This window comes from Apteryx rowi, unplaced genomic scaffold (genome assembly GCF_003343035.1).
Source record: "Apteryx rowi isolate R43461 unplaced genomic scaffold, aptRow1 scaffold_619, whole genome shotgun sequence".
NCBI classification, from domain to species: domain Eukaryota; kingdom Metazoa; phylum Chordata; class Aves; order Apterygiformes; family Apterygidae; genus Apteryx; species Apteryx rowi.
Genome location: NW_020450893.1, coordinates 425959 through 441659, shown reverse-complemented (window position 1 = coordinate 441659; position 15701 = coordinate 425959). Strand labels below are relative to the sequence as shown.

The following is a 15701-nucleotide window of genomic DNA, read 5'->3' as shown; positions in this document are numbered from 1 at the left end:
AGACAGTATTAAAGTATTTTTAGATACACAAAGGAGGAGTCAGGGAAACTGATAGCTTCGTAACTACCAAAAACGTAGCGTATTTCTTAACTATGCTGGAGTTACCGACATTAACCTATTAGGGCTCCTGCATTTTACAAACCACAACATTAAATAATTCATTTTGGCCTTTTCTATCTTAAAAAAAAAAAAAGTTTATTGTTATAATATAGTTTCAACACAATACTGCATTGACTCAAAGCTAAGCCTCGTGTTAATACTTATGTGATGGGTTTTCATGAAAATTTTTCACTGTTAGTGCACATCCAGAGCAATGTTATCAATTCTGGATTGGGAAGTAAGCAGCCACCTTGCTACCCTCAAGGCAAGATAAATGGTCTTTCTTTCAAGAAACCAGGTATTCAAGTTTTATTCTTTTTATGTCTGAAAGTACCCAAGTGTTATCAGGGCCAAAAATACACTTGCAAAACTGAAGTCAGTCTGTAAGAGTTTGTGCTCTTTTATCCATTTCTTAATGGGTGAAACACTATTTTTCTAGGCTCCCTCTTCAGGTAGCCTACTCTATATGTCAAAATTTTAAAATCAATGCTGGTTGACCTTTTTTAATGGAGAAACAAACCCCTATACATCTGACTGCAGAACATAATTAATCAAAAAAGACTAATCAACTTTAGCCCCAAATCTGCCTCCATAACAGCTGGTCTACTGTGAGTGCAGACAACTACACCACATTTATTTATGGATGGTTTAAAAACAGTTCAGCTTCCAACACACAGCTTAAATTCACGACCTGAAAACTATCAGCAGATAATATTATGATTAGAGAGTTGCTGCCTTGAAGAGGGGAAGGCTCCAGAAGTGGCGGTGACTGATTATACTGTGGATCAAGTTCTCAGAACGAGCAGTATTCTTAACTTCTTCTCACACGAAAATATTCCTTCTGGCACCTTCAAATCCCTAAGTTTCTCTAACCTTACACAATTCCTTCCAGGCTCTTATTACAGATCTCCGATAAAAAGGTGTCAGGTCCCTGCAATCAGAACTAACGCATCCTGTAGAAATTAGACATAGCTCTCCCTCCTAATTCTTCCACTTCTGTGCACCCTGAACTGTCTCCTGTACTGAGTTTTGTGGAAATATAGTTCTCTGAAATAAAAAAATATCCATGCTGTAACTTCAGGGCCATCCTTCCTGAGAGAGGAAGGAAAGACAGTTAAAGAGTGACATAGCACATAACCTACAGTCTTGTGTTGACTGAACCCTAATGGACAAAGCCTTTTTTCTTTTCACTTCATTCTTTTAAAGAAAACATTGTCATATTTCCAGGTTTCTAAAAATAAAATAACTAGAAAGCATAAATCACATTTTCCAGTGGCAATCCTGGAAGAAAATTTTCCCAGCTGAAAAGCAGCTAGTGCGCCCATACAGTTTATAAGCAGTCACTGTTGAACTGTGCGCTAACAGTAAACTGATCAGACACATGTACAAGCATTAGTACTTTCTTTGAATAGCAGTTGTTTTATAAAGATAATATTCTACAGCATACAGCCTTGTTTGCAATTTATCTAAATAAGATTCCATTGCAACCATAGAAATACATATATTTGTTTTACAGCTTTGAGGTTATGTTCTTCAATGCCACTCTGCATAAATGTCAAAGGACAACTTTGAGCATGGAACAAATATTTAAGAGAACAAGCCCATGACAGTTACAAAAAACAAAGTTACTAAAAGCAGCAGTATTTTTCATTCTGTCTAGTTTATAACACCTCATTTAGTCCTACAGTACTGTTAACCTTCAGCCAGCTCTGAGGTTAAGCAGTTTCTACAGAGCAAAATTCTAATCTCCAGCACCTCAGAGTCAAATATTAATGCCGGTGTTGACAGCAGCAGATTATTTTGGACCTTACCTTAAAAGCATGAAAAAGAAGTTTTCTGAAGAAATTTGCCTAAAGTCTCCTCCTGCCTTTTGTTATAGCAGGGCGAAGGAAGAATTACGTGGAGGCCCTCTGCTTATCACTGCTTTAGCCATATGACACAGTAGCGAGAAGAGATGGTCACACATAAGCTACTTATTCACTGTATTCAATTAATTTTTAATTAGGGTAATGCAATAATCTTAATGTGATCACCCAGAGCAAAAATATTAAGTCAAAACTTTAAGTTACTTCCCCCTCCCTGCCCTTTAAGCAAACTTCTTCCTTGAAATCTGTTAACTGATGATTGAAATCTGATAATCTGATGATTGATTACCTGGAAGAGATATTTTAAATCACCTCCCTTTTTCCTGTCTTGTAGCAGCTTAACAGTTTTACTGAAAAGCAAGAAGTTATTAGCAATAGCCAGGAAAAACACTAATGAGCACTTCCATATCTAAAACAGAAAGATATTCAAAGTTAAAAAGTTTCTTCACATAATACACATGACCAAAACTAAAAGACAAAAAATACACCATAAAACAAACCAAAAATTTTGCCTCATGTGATCCCAAGTGCCTAGAAAATGAAGGACAGGGAGACACAGTATGTAGAGCAGTCAGTGATTCTACTGCAATGGTAGAAAGCCTGGGGAAAACGTTCACACCGGGTGAGAACACAAGTTTGCTTCGGTTTACTCTTAAACAATTCTGAATGTAGCCTAACCAACTGTCAAGGAACACTTATATCTCATCTTTCAGAACCTTCTTACTTCATTTATTACAGTTCTCCCCTATTCTGTGCATATTTACAAATACTTATCTGAAAATGATCTGAAAATAATGTAAATAAAAATGTGTTATTGAAAGACCATACAAGGAAACAAGGGTATCTTAAAATGAGAACCCAATTCTCTGAATCATTTTCTAATTCCCTCCCAGGTGTTTTTTTAATAGAATCACAGAATGATTTAGGCTGGGAAGGACCTCTGGAGGTCATCCAGTCCAACACCCCGCTGGAAACAGGGCCAACTTCAAAGTTACACCAGGCTGCTTAGGGTCATGTAACAATGTTACTTATTCAATACCTCAAACTAGTAGCAAGATACAAGTTGTAACAAATGTATCTCAATAGACATCCAAGTTTCCAGGTATAATAACAATGAAGAGATTTGCTCTGTGGTTTTACACAAATGCACATCCTATTTTCTCAATGCATAAATGCACACAAACGCCTTGCACTCCTAACTTTCAGGCCCTTCACATGTCCCTTCCATACTGCTACCAAAGAAAAACAGGGGAGTCCATGAAAGTTAAAATATGAAGCGGTTTAATTTGAAGATGCATTCCTTAGATTTTTCCTCTTAATATTTATGATAATATAGAGAAACAGAGTGAATAAAGTGAAACAGATGAACTCCAAAGACGACTGCCTCTTCTACCCTAAGCAGTCACCTTCCAACCAAGTTCAACTACAAAGCCGGCTTTCATTTCATATGACATTTCTCAGAGTCAAGATAATTTATTTTAGGAGTTCATGGAAACAGTAAATCAAATTGCTTTCCTAGTATCTGAAGTAAAATCTACAAGTTCTAAAAAGCATTTTGTGTGACAAGATTTTGCTACATGATTAAAATTTAGAAGCACAATTCTTTTCTCAATGTAGGTTCGTACGTTCACTTTAACTGGTTTCCAATTCAAAAACAGAGGACAGCTTCCTTGCTACCTCTTTCTGAAGCATTCTCCAACTCACTGCTTTCCAAAAATAGTTCTAGGTTTAGTAAATGTAATAACTATTCCTTTAACACCTTCTGATGTATGTTTCTCTGCACCTCTTATTAATAATAATAAAAAACCCACACAAGTACTTCTCTTTCCATGCTTATAAATAGGGTTCTTTTGGGCTTGTTTCTTTATTCTTTTTAAAGAATTTTATTGCTTCTTCATTTTCGACGCTGGTCATATTGCACACATTCAAGGGGAATCAAAATAATTCCTTTCTAATGGTTGCATCTAAAAATAGGTCTGTCTATTACCTTTTAACTTGTGTTAGCTTATGGTGTCTTCTTCTGGCCTCTTAGCTTCAGTGAAGGAAATACTTGCCTAAACAGATCCTTATTTTGCTACGTGCCCATTTTTCACCTCCTCTGTTCCCATCTTTCTAAAAACTCCTTGCCTTTCAGGCACAGCTCTGCTGCTGCTATTTTATCATGGTACCTCTTACAGTCTTTTGCCAGCGATGAGAGTCTTTAAACTCTCACTGTACATTCTTTAATCTGACTTATTGTGGCTATGTCCACATCAGCAAGGAGTGCAACGTAACAGAAGTGGAGCTAGGCAGTAAGACAGGACTGAGGACGCAGTATCTACATCGTATACATTTCTGGAGTTTTACTCTGGGCAGCTTTACTCCGGTCCCATGGCCCCCTCCAGCTGTTGCACTGCAGCTTCCAGTTTAGTTCCATCCAAAAAGAATTCAGCTTCCATGACCTGCGATCATTTCACAAGTCAAGTCAAAGTGCAGTCAGTGAGGAAAGTCAGAAAATTCACTTCAAAAGCGCACTCCTTGTCCAAAATAAAACACTAACGTAGGTGCATCCCGTTTCCCTTTCACCCGTTCCAATTTAATACACGTTCTAGCTATAACAGTAAACCTCAGCAGGTGTCAGTTATGTACACTAACTCAAGCTTCCTTCTTTCAACGACTTCCGTTCTTTTTCTTTATTCAGTGAATGCAGATATAAATACTTCCATGCATGAGCATGCTTAGTCTATTTGTTTCAAAAAAAAATCTGCCTTTCACTCAGTTTTGACAGTCCCAAAGGTTCACCTGAGAGCGTTAAGCAGAGGTTTCCCTCTCTCCCTTTCAGTCTGGAGATGCTTTCACACAACACTTTCCTTCCTTTACAATGATACGGAGAGGTGACCCCACAATTTACCGCTTTCCTTGATCATTGGGATAGATTTGCTTTTTTCCTTCTTCTGCACACAATCTAGGCTAGAAAACTAGTGTTTCTACAAAACTACTGAAAAGACACAAAAGTAGTTAAAAATAAGTAAATAACAAGAATCTTTTGAGTTAAATTGATTAAAATTGTGTTTTGAACGTACATCTACTTAACTTGAATGACTAATGCTATAGGTGAAGGAAAGCTCTGTCACAAAGCACAAAATACTTGTGTCTTCAAATAGGGCAGGAGATCTGACTTCTGCTCAGACCTAAGCAGTTAACTAGAGAGCGCCGGACCACAGAACTATTCGATTTGTGTGGAATGAAAACCAGTAGCTTGAGTACCACTATCCCTGTAAATGCAAACACTTGCTTTTATAAAGAGGACAAATTTCAAGAAGTATTAAGCATCCACAGAGGTGCTGAAAAACTGAGGTTTCTTTCCTCATTCATTCTATGCACAACAGATGAAATCATGTGTCAAACAGGTAAAACTTCTGTAGTCATGTTTGAGCTCAAAGCCCACGCTGTGCCATGTGCAAGTAGAAAGGTCACTCAACTCCCTCTGGGTGACTCTCCAGGTTCTTGAAAGGTTCCTGAAGACCGGAAGAGAGCAAATGTCACTCCTATCTTCAAAAAGGGCAAAAAGGAGGATCTAGGGAACTACAGGCTAGACAGCCTCACCTCAATCCCAGGGAAAGTTGGGGAGTAAACCCTCCTGGAAGCCACTTTCAAACATATTAAAGACAAGCAGGTGCCTGGGAGCAGTCAACATTGATTTACATTGATTATATCTGAATCCAAGCCTATACTCGGTATTTTTTGTCTTTTAAAAACTACCTCCAATTACTAAATTGCTGATCCCTATGATAAAAAACAAAGCAATGCAGCTTGAGTCAATCTTCTACAAAATGTCCACAACCAACACATATGAAGATGTTAGTTAGCTTCAGTTAATGAGAATCAAGTAACATGAGATCGAAAAACAATCAAAAAGCAAGGCCAAATTCAACCATTCCTACAGTAAGAATGTCATTGTACACTTTATATATACACACTGCTTTCCTGGATTATTTTAATTTTCTTTTACCCAGATAAGTAACCTCATAAAACATTCATATATCATTGCCTTGGAACCTGTGGTATTCCTTCATTATTTATATAACATCAGAGATGGGAAAGTCATTGAATATCATGGTTGATTTTCTGTTTACTCAAAAAGATATCTTTATGTTGTTATTGGCAAGTGTCCATATGCTTCCACCTTTAAGAATCTCCTCCTTTTTGACTCTTACTGGGATAACTTTCCCGAGCAAGTCTGGACAGTTATTTATGTGTTGCTTTTTATGTCCCACGCACCTACAAAGCCTCTAGCTCAAGTTTTGCAGTATTTTCAGCCAAATTAATTACCCTACTTTGCATAAAAAATAACATCCCAAGCATTACTTTAATTTGGGCCAGAGAGTCACTCAAAGCCTGTTCATCCTCCAATGCTTTCTAAGAATTTCTCCTGGATACCCACATAAATTCTCCAAAACTAAGTGGGAAAGAATAGCAATGCAGTTTCACTTATGATGAAAAAACTATGCTGCCAAAAATCACATTAATACATATAGGTATCTTGACCGTGGAGTCAAAATATAGCTGCATACTAAGCTGACAATTTCACATCAATGTGCTCTTCCACTAAGTTAACCTTATGGATACAACGTACTCACTAACATTCACTAAATTCAGTTCCCAGTGTATACATTTTAGATCAACTAACTTATCTGAGAAATACCCAAATGACAACACAGTTCACATTAACTAAAGAAAAAACAAAACAAAACAAAACTGTGTAAAAAGGCTGAATTCATTAACCTTCACGAACAAGCTTCAGAAACACTGCAGAACCCCTTAATTTGATTCTCTTGGGGAGGGAGAGAAAACAATGACTGGTATCAGCAGCTATGCTGGAGAACCACTTAGTTTTAAATGTATTTCAAAGGCATTACCTTTGAAGTGTCTATAAGAATCTAAACATTATAAACGGCCTCTATATTATAAACTCTCATAGTAAAACAAAACACAAGGCTATCGCCTTCTGTTTCACCACGCAGCTTGCAGCTTTTAAACAAGCTGCTTTAGAAGCACTTACATACCCGGTTATTAAAAGAGGACAGCATCTACAGAGGATTCTGTAATCTGTGCCAGGTAGTTTCTCTTCTTGTTTACAGCTCAGTGCTTGCTTTAACACATTTTCCCATTCCAGTCTCAGTGCTACCCTCCATTATAAATGGTTCATACACACCTTTATTCAAACAAACCCATACAAAGCTTTCAATCTCGGGGAGGTGGGGGGAGAAATCTTGACCATTAAATTGCTGTTATCTGTATTCATTACTAAGTATGAAAACTTCACCTGCACTTATAGCTGTTTTAAAGAATGTTTTAAAAAGTGGCCTTGCATATTGGCTACTCTCTTCTAGAAAAATAGCATCACTTGATCAAAAATATTAGATCAGCAGTCCCACTGAAAGTACCTTGCTGCTTAAGATTACCATAAAACAGCTAGCTGTTGTATCCTACTCATCTGTAAACCCAGAACCAAAATAAGATCGTGGTATTTGCAGGACCGGAGTTTAGCAGATACTTTTTCAAAAGCATAATGAAGATGATGCCTATATTAAACTAATTATAATTCTTTAATATGCTCTGTACAGAACTGTACAGCAGATAATGTCTGTTTTACGAGTGTTCCTTGGTACAGTTCCAAGTATTTGCATCAGTAACACTGATGAGAATCCACACTTGTACTAAGGCTCCTCCTCCAAGGATCATGAAAACGAAGAAAGCACCAGATATGCTTCAACCTCTTTTCTCTCAAGAACATGCACAACGAGGGCCACAGAGGTATCAGTAGAAAGATATTGGCAAATGATCTCCCCTGACAAAAATTACCTTGCTGAACAGATTCTCACTGTGGGTGCCTGAGCAATAAACCAAATCAAAACAGACCGTATAGATTCGCAATTCAACCTGGCAAGGATTACCAAAGAAATGATGAATCATTTTCTACCACCAATGACGCAACTGCGAATCTAAGATCTGCTGATTATTTGAAATTTCTTTAAGAGAGAGCTTTGTCACCTGCTGCTTATAACTGAACCAGTAAATGCAGTGGTAGGAGATGCAGTTTCTCTCAATCAACTTTGAGACTCAGCTAGAAGAACAGGAATATACTCTTAGCTATTGTACCCAATGCACTAAATTTCTTACAGTTAACTATTTACCAAGATATGGATACACATGCATTGCCCCACAAGAAAAATAAGTTGTTTTCTTTGTAAATACTCTGAAACACTGTAAATGACTGAAGAAAAGTAACTCAAACTAAGAAATCTATTCTTTTCGACAAAGTGAAATAATATTCCTGTGTGCTAAACTCAGTGCTATCTGGAAATAAAGATTGTATCTTTCCAGTCTAAATTACCATTACTCAAGTACATAAATCAGAAAGGGATGTAATGGAAATGAGAATTTCTCACAAGTCTTCAGACAATTTAGGTAAACATCTAGCAGGGGTCACTGTCTTTTTTAGAAGTGCAAACTGCTGCAAGTGAAATCTTTTCCCTCTTAAATTCTGGAGGAAACATCTTCATATTATCTAATTGCAAAAGAGTCTATCACCTGCTTCTTGAGGATCTTTTGCAAGAGACCAGAGGGCAGCATGAAAGCATAGCCAGGACTGGACAACAGAACCATCCCAAATAATCTGCAAAATGCAACTGTTTGTTACATTTCAGCCCATGCTGCCCTGAAAAATAAAATAGAAAGTGGAGAAAAGGAAGATGGCATAGAACTGCACCACTATTTCCATATTCTCAGCTCTTCCATCTAGTTTGTTTTTGTGTTTTTTTATCAGAAGATAAAGTAGACTTCCCAAACGAAACCTTGATCACCCTCTAGATCACCCAGGACACTTCTGACAGTAGTAATAAATAACACCCTTGAATGAAAGTCTCAGGCTTTATGCCCTAGATCTTCTGTACGAGAAACTGAAGATTACATGTTTAAAAAAAGAACAGGACTGTCTGCTAACAATAAACATTACTTGCATCCTTCCGTTTCAAGGGAACTGCCACGTTACAGGTAAGTGACTTAAAGCCCACGGACCTGCGAAGAAGCCTGGAACTGGCTCCTAAACTAAAACTTGACAGCGAGCTAGAGGTAGGTGTATAGTGAGAGTGACAGCAGTATAGTTGGTTGGGAAACAACGCAGCTACCACCGGAGGCACAGAAGGTGAGATTTCATAAGTCTGTGGAGCTGTTCTAGCAGCCTGATGTTGCTGAAACAGGGGTCCCACTTTTCCCCTTCTACACTCTTTCTCCCAGCCACACAGTCCCTTCCCATCTTTTTGCCAGTGCTACCGCTAAATTGACACTCACTGACCTGTTTCAATTCAGTAAATCCTCAGAGGGGAGGGGAAAAAAAAAGCCTAGGATCCCCAATAACAGCAAAACATGTTTTCAGATAAAGAGCCCTGGCAAAGTCTTCTATATTGGCTAGCATTTTATTTATGAGTATAATCCAGTGTGAACCCACTTATTACAGTGCGCGCACACACACCTTTTCATGCATTATGAGGCAAACCAAAACAACACTCGCATCCTGGAATAAGAGTATACGTCCACAGCATTATAATGCAATGTAATGACCTTTGTAATCAGCAAAGCATTCTTCTGGATACAAAACCAAAGAGTCTTAAGCCATTTCAAGAGTTCTAATAATTGTACTGCTAAACATTTTGTTAGATATGTTTTATTTAGTTTGTAAAGCATCAGGACCCTTATTGTGTTGATTATAAAGCGTGAAAGCAGAATTATAAAATACAAAGTACTGAATTAAGTATTTTAAAAATAGAAAGTGAAATTTCAGAAAGCAAAGAAATTCAACTGTGTCACAGGTTCTCTCTCATATTAGATCATACCCCTAGCATTACTGTCTAGGAACTCCCCGACCCTCCACCCCAGCATTATCCACCTTTAACTGTGAACTTCATTTTGTTGGTATCTTCTACACCCAGACACACCTTTAATACAGTTCACTATGAAGTGCACAGTGTTAGAGGGAACACACATTACTGCGTGTATTTTCGCCTGCAATATCACCATGAGGATGGTGTCTTTTTGTTCAGAAGTTCACATCCCAGATGGACAGGAAAGCAAGACTTTCCTTAAACATTATCTTTTGCTTTAATAACTGTCAAATTATCACTAATGGCAGAAAAGTCCTACAGCTCTGAAGGACTCACAAGGGGGGGGGGGGGGAAGCAAAAGGAAAAAAATAACGATACTCCACACTTCACAGGTCTATGCTCCAAACCTTCACCTCAAACAAACCACCAGCAATGTCAACAGGTTTCTACACAGAGAAGATCCACGCACCCAATTTACACTTCAGAACAAGGGTTAAACACACTGATTCAAGGGGTGCACAAAGAGAGGAACAATGAGAAAACCATTGCCTTGTGATAGCTTATTCATTGACCTGAACTAGATTTGGTTCAGGCAAATGTTTAACAAATGTAGCATTGCTCTGGAAATCGGCCGTTGTAATACACGGCATATGCCGCATTTACAAAAGACAAATATTTGCACTTATTTTATGTAGATAAGTAGTATTCTATTATTTCAGAATATTCCACAGACTTCCTTAAGATTTTTATACTAAACTGGGATATTAATGGTTTAAATTAACTAATATTTAAAAAAAAAAAAGATATTCTAATGTCTTACTGGTAAATTTAATTTGGCAGTCACAGAAAGAAGTATGCCAATTATCTACAAGTACTGCCCATTAATCATAAGTTTTCCTCTGTACATTTCAGTGATGAACGCTTCTTAATCAGAATAAAAAATATTACACGTGACCAGTATTCACTAAATAAGCAAAATGTAAAAAACTGAAAACACACATGCCAACCTGTTAGCTTGGATAGCTATAAGAACTTTTTTTTTTTTTAAATGTAGAACAAGGTGGCCAAGGTATTTTCCTTAATCTTTGGCATTTCACTCCTCTTTCCTGTTACTAGTATGCACTTTAGTCTCCTTCAAACAGCTGAAATAAGAAGCTTCTTTGAAAATTACACCATTGATGACAACACACGTGATAGATGAATTGCATACATTTAGAAAAGAGGCAGTCTTGCTAACTTTATACAAAAAAAAAGTCCAATCAGTGCTACACTGTTGTGTGGTTTTTGTTTGGTTGTTTTTTTCCTCCAGTCTCCTAAGCTCCTGTATTTTCTTTTCCTCTCTTTCTTTATAGACTGAAGTGCCCTTCTCCTGCAAGATTACCCCAGGAGGCTAAATAGGGAGGAAAGGGTGTTCAACTTAAGGTAGAATCTAGTCAGTATATGGCAGCTCATTGTTTTCACAGAAGTTACCAAGTCTGGTTAAAGATTAGACTAACCATATCATCCCATTATGGATACTTTTACATATTAATCATTAAATCTAGCTACTTTTTGAAGTGATATAATTATAACAGTAAGGGAAATTTTATATATATGTGTGTGTATATATATATACACATATATACGTGTGTGTGTATATACACACACACGTATATATAGTAGTAGAGGAAATATATACACACACACACACTTGTAGGGACAAGCTCTGTGAGAAGAAAATAAACAGAGTAATCCAAAGGTCAATTAATTCAAGCCCTGACAAGCCAAAGTAAAAATAAATAAATAAATAAAAATCAAAGTTAAGGAATCTTTACAAAGAAAGAACTCACTCCATCTAACTGCTTTGCAAATAAATCAAGAGAAGAGCAGCTCATGGCACTGGCAGAGCAAAAGTTACAGAATCAGGAAAGTACAAATGTGGTGTTTGGAGCAATAGGACTTAATCCATTTAAACACTGGAGAAGTCAAAATTTGGATGTTCAACAACTCTAACTGCCAAGCAAGAGTAATGGTTATTAATATATAATTAAAAGACAACTAGCACTGAGGATAGGAGCAGGCATGAGGGACGGATACTGATCAAAAGCATGTTAAAAATTAATACACCCCACTCTTCCATGTCTCAGTACACATTCTTCAACCTACTCAGCATCTAGTCTTCCTTAACTTACTTTACTGCACTGGAAGGAGCAAAGCTAAAAAGGCTGTAACCACTCTAATCCATTCTCAGATATAATCCTGCAGAGAACATGAGACTTGCACAGGAGGAAGTTCAGTCACAGTCATGTGAAAGTGAAGGAATCATGAACAGCCCGCTTTAATTTTAAGTAAATGGATATGCTCCCAAACAGTCACAAATTTTATGTTCTTGATGGAGAGTTCGCTGCAGACGGCTATCCATTTGATGAATTAATGAATAAAGTAGGACTAGATTAACGACCCTTACTATGTCTTTTCCTATTCAAGAGCTCTTTCAACTTAAACTGAACTTTTTCTTGGTATTAAACCTTAGAAAGATTACCAAGTATCTACCAGCCAGAAGCTAATACTAACAGAGAAAAAGTATGTCTGAAGTGAAACCCTGACAAAAAGACCAATAATGAACTGTTAACAGAGAACATTAAGATTTTATGGAGGCTAATATTTAATATTCTCCCTGAAAGCTCCAGCTTCATGATCTGCCTAACCTAAAGCCCAAGCTCTGCACAGCTCAGGTAAAAGGCAGTGTTACTTAACTTTTTCTCCTCTTGACAAGAAACAGTTTCACACAATCGTACTTTAACAATCCACCTGAAGAAAACGAGCCTTTTCCTGCTCAGTCACAACTCTATCTGAATCTGAGCTTTGAACTTCAAGATGGACCATTGAGAGGCAAACATATAAGTAGTTCTCTTCATGAGTGAAACAATAGGCAGCTCCTACGAACACAGTTTAGAATAGCTTAGACAGGTGGGTGGAAAGCAGGCGTTATCAGTTTCTAAATGAGACGACTGTAATAAAACTTTTTTTAAAAAAAAAGAACAAGCATATGAACATACTGCCAGCTTTTTTTAAATTATCTGAATAACCAGTGTAACAACACCTAGTATCATGTTTCCCAAGAAAGAAAGAAAGAAAATATGTCCTTGATGTTTTATCACCGTTTGTTCTGCACACCACTATAGTAAAAGTAGAAATTCCAGACATAACTTAAGAGCTGGTCATATGAAACAGGGCTGCATTTTTTTAAAATGTTCTTTCCCAGTTTGTTACGCTACTTTCATTTCTGTGCAATGTAATTTGCAATACTGATGAAGAAAAAGATAAGTCCTTCAGCTACAGCAACTCTGCAGTACAATGAGTAGGACCAGAGTGCTAGACACTTAGAGAAAATGCTTGAGTCCTTACTGCTTCATTGTCTGGATGAGAGTAAACAAAAAACACCTTCCCATCTCCAAAATACGGGCAGAATTAGATAAGTCGAACCACAGCTAAGGAATGAAAACAAGCAAGTAGACTGCTTAAAACCTTTAAAAATACTCATTTTATGAGATAGCACAAAGTAAATATCTAGAAAAACAGAATACTCCCAAGCTAGCCTTTAATCACAGCTTATCTATTTCCTCTTCAGAGGCAAGCACACACTTCCAGGTGCTTCTATAGCTGGACAAAGCACAGATAGGGTAAGCAACAGAGGTAAATGCTCTCCTCTCAGTTATGCATGCATGTTCCCTCTCCTTAGGTGTAAAAGCACAAAGTAGTTCCTGCTTTTAGGCATAAATAGCTCAGACTGACAAAAATTACAACATCGAGTGAGCATAACTGGATAGCCAAACAGTGAGGCTTAAAAATAAACAGCAACAGTGACAGTACTCTCAGAAGCTTCATTATTATCCTTTACACTGAGTTTTTCTTCTCCTCTAACCCTATATATTATTTTCCTTGCTTTTAAGCAGAGATAAAATTGTTTTCTGCTGCAACATGAAAGATATTTTACTACGGTTGAATAAGCTTATAACTTTGTTTAAACAACCTCAAATTTACAAAATATGTTTGTTTGGATGCTATCATCAACAGACATGAACTGATAACACTGTTGAGAAGTGACTTAACTATTGGATATGCTACAAAATAGAAGGATATACATTTATTTTGTAAAACACTCAAGAAGCACACATAGCTTTAAAGCAGTCCTATGGACAAGCTTTCTTAAAAACAGTGATAGATGTAACCTCTACAACAGAAACATTATGATACTTAATACATGTCCTCCTACTACTTTGTTTATTCTGCAGACAGCTTCCCCAAACCATTTTGAAACTTTTAAACAAATAAACAAAACAGCTTCATATTTCAGGTCTGTTTCACCATGGAAGAAACAGAACTTTACACAGGGAGAGATAATGGAGTGGGGAAAAAAAATGAGGTGATGTTGCTTAAGTAATAAATTCATATAAATAATCTTCTTTCAATCTCTTAAGCACCAAAATAACTGTTTAATCTGTAAGAAGCTTTCAAAGTTAGCACTCAGAAGTCTCAGTTATTTTCCACTACAACACCATCTTTCACATGTACTGTATCAGTTCTTTGTTCAAAGACAAGAAAATTCACTTCGGATCAGAATGCTGCATATTATTCTGATGATCACTTGGAAGTGAATGCATTCAGAGTGGTGATTAAAATTGTCAGTCAAACCACAACTAAGAATGCACACTAGACCAAGTTCAGATTTAAACGGCTGTAGCAAAGAGCAATGTAACTGTAATTAAATCAGAACTGCTTTAGACTTTCACTGTAAGAAGAGAGAACAGAGCTTAAATTCATGTCTTCAAACAAGATGTTTTTTAAAGCATTAAGTTCCCGAGAGGTGATGACAGATTCCATTTGATGCTTCATTCCTAAGCATCTATGCCTTTTTCCAGGTAGATTGAAGCAAGCAGTGTCTTGATCTACTGTCATATTGACTGTTTTCTCATGAATATCAGTCCAGAATTCTCTCCTTTTCTCTGTGAAAAGGACAAGTGACAAGGCAACAGGGATGGAAGAAAGCAATGAGAAACTCACTGAAATAATAATACCTTGAGAAAAAGATAGTCTAGAAGACTCTGGTTTCTGATTTCTTCAATTCTAACTGAGCTATAAAGATTAGTTTTGCTGGGGACATTTTCTGAAGTTTGAAGGGTAAAGGATGCCACACAAGTGACAATAGATATCCCAAATGCTACACTCAGTTTTCTCTCTGCATCACACACAGATCTGAAGTTCTATTGTCAATTTAAGATGACAAATTATAGCTATCAAAAGTCCTCAGATTTCAGAGCCAACTAAAGGCAGCCACATAAACATCCTCTTCTGCTGTTATTTAGATATTATTGCCACACAAGGTCAAAGACACCCATCTGGAAGTGGGAGGGTTAACAGCCAGAACTTATCAATGTTTCCAAAATAAAACGGTGGCACCAGTGCTGCCATTCTGCTGTGTTCCTAAGAGGGAACACAGTTCAGTATAAACCTCCAGCTACACTCGTGCTTTACCGCTGGGGACCACTACTTCAAGCCGCGGCTGTACCTTGAGGAGACAAAGCGAAGCCCAGCGAAACGGCGGCGGCAGCAGCAGCCCCCTAGACAGGGACCCCAGGGCAGGGCACGGGCCGCCCCCCTCGGGGGGCTGCGCGCAGCGGCTGCAGGCAGGGCTGTGGCAGGGAAGCACCGCCGGAAAGCAAAGCCTCTGGCGGCAGCGAATCCCCGGGGCCCTCAGGTTCAGGCACGGAGCTCAGCGGCAAGGCAGACAGGGACCGACCGGGCAGGGGAAGCCAATCCGGCAGGGCAGAGCCGCAGCAAACCACGCAGAGCTGCGGGAAACGGCCGCCCCGGGCCGGGCTCCGGGCAGCGGCCC

At 38.0% G+C, this 15701-nt stretch overlaps 1 protein-coding gene across 2 annotated transcripts in view; it reads right to left on the bottom strand.

The window, feature by feature from the left end:
* ITCH (itchy E3 ubiquitin protein ligase) overlaps positions 1–15701 on the bottom strand; it is a 67513-nt gene that overhangs the window by 51321 nt on the left and 491 nt on the right. The window lies entirely within an intron of this gene.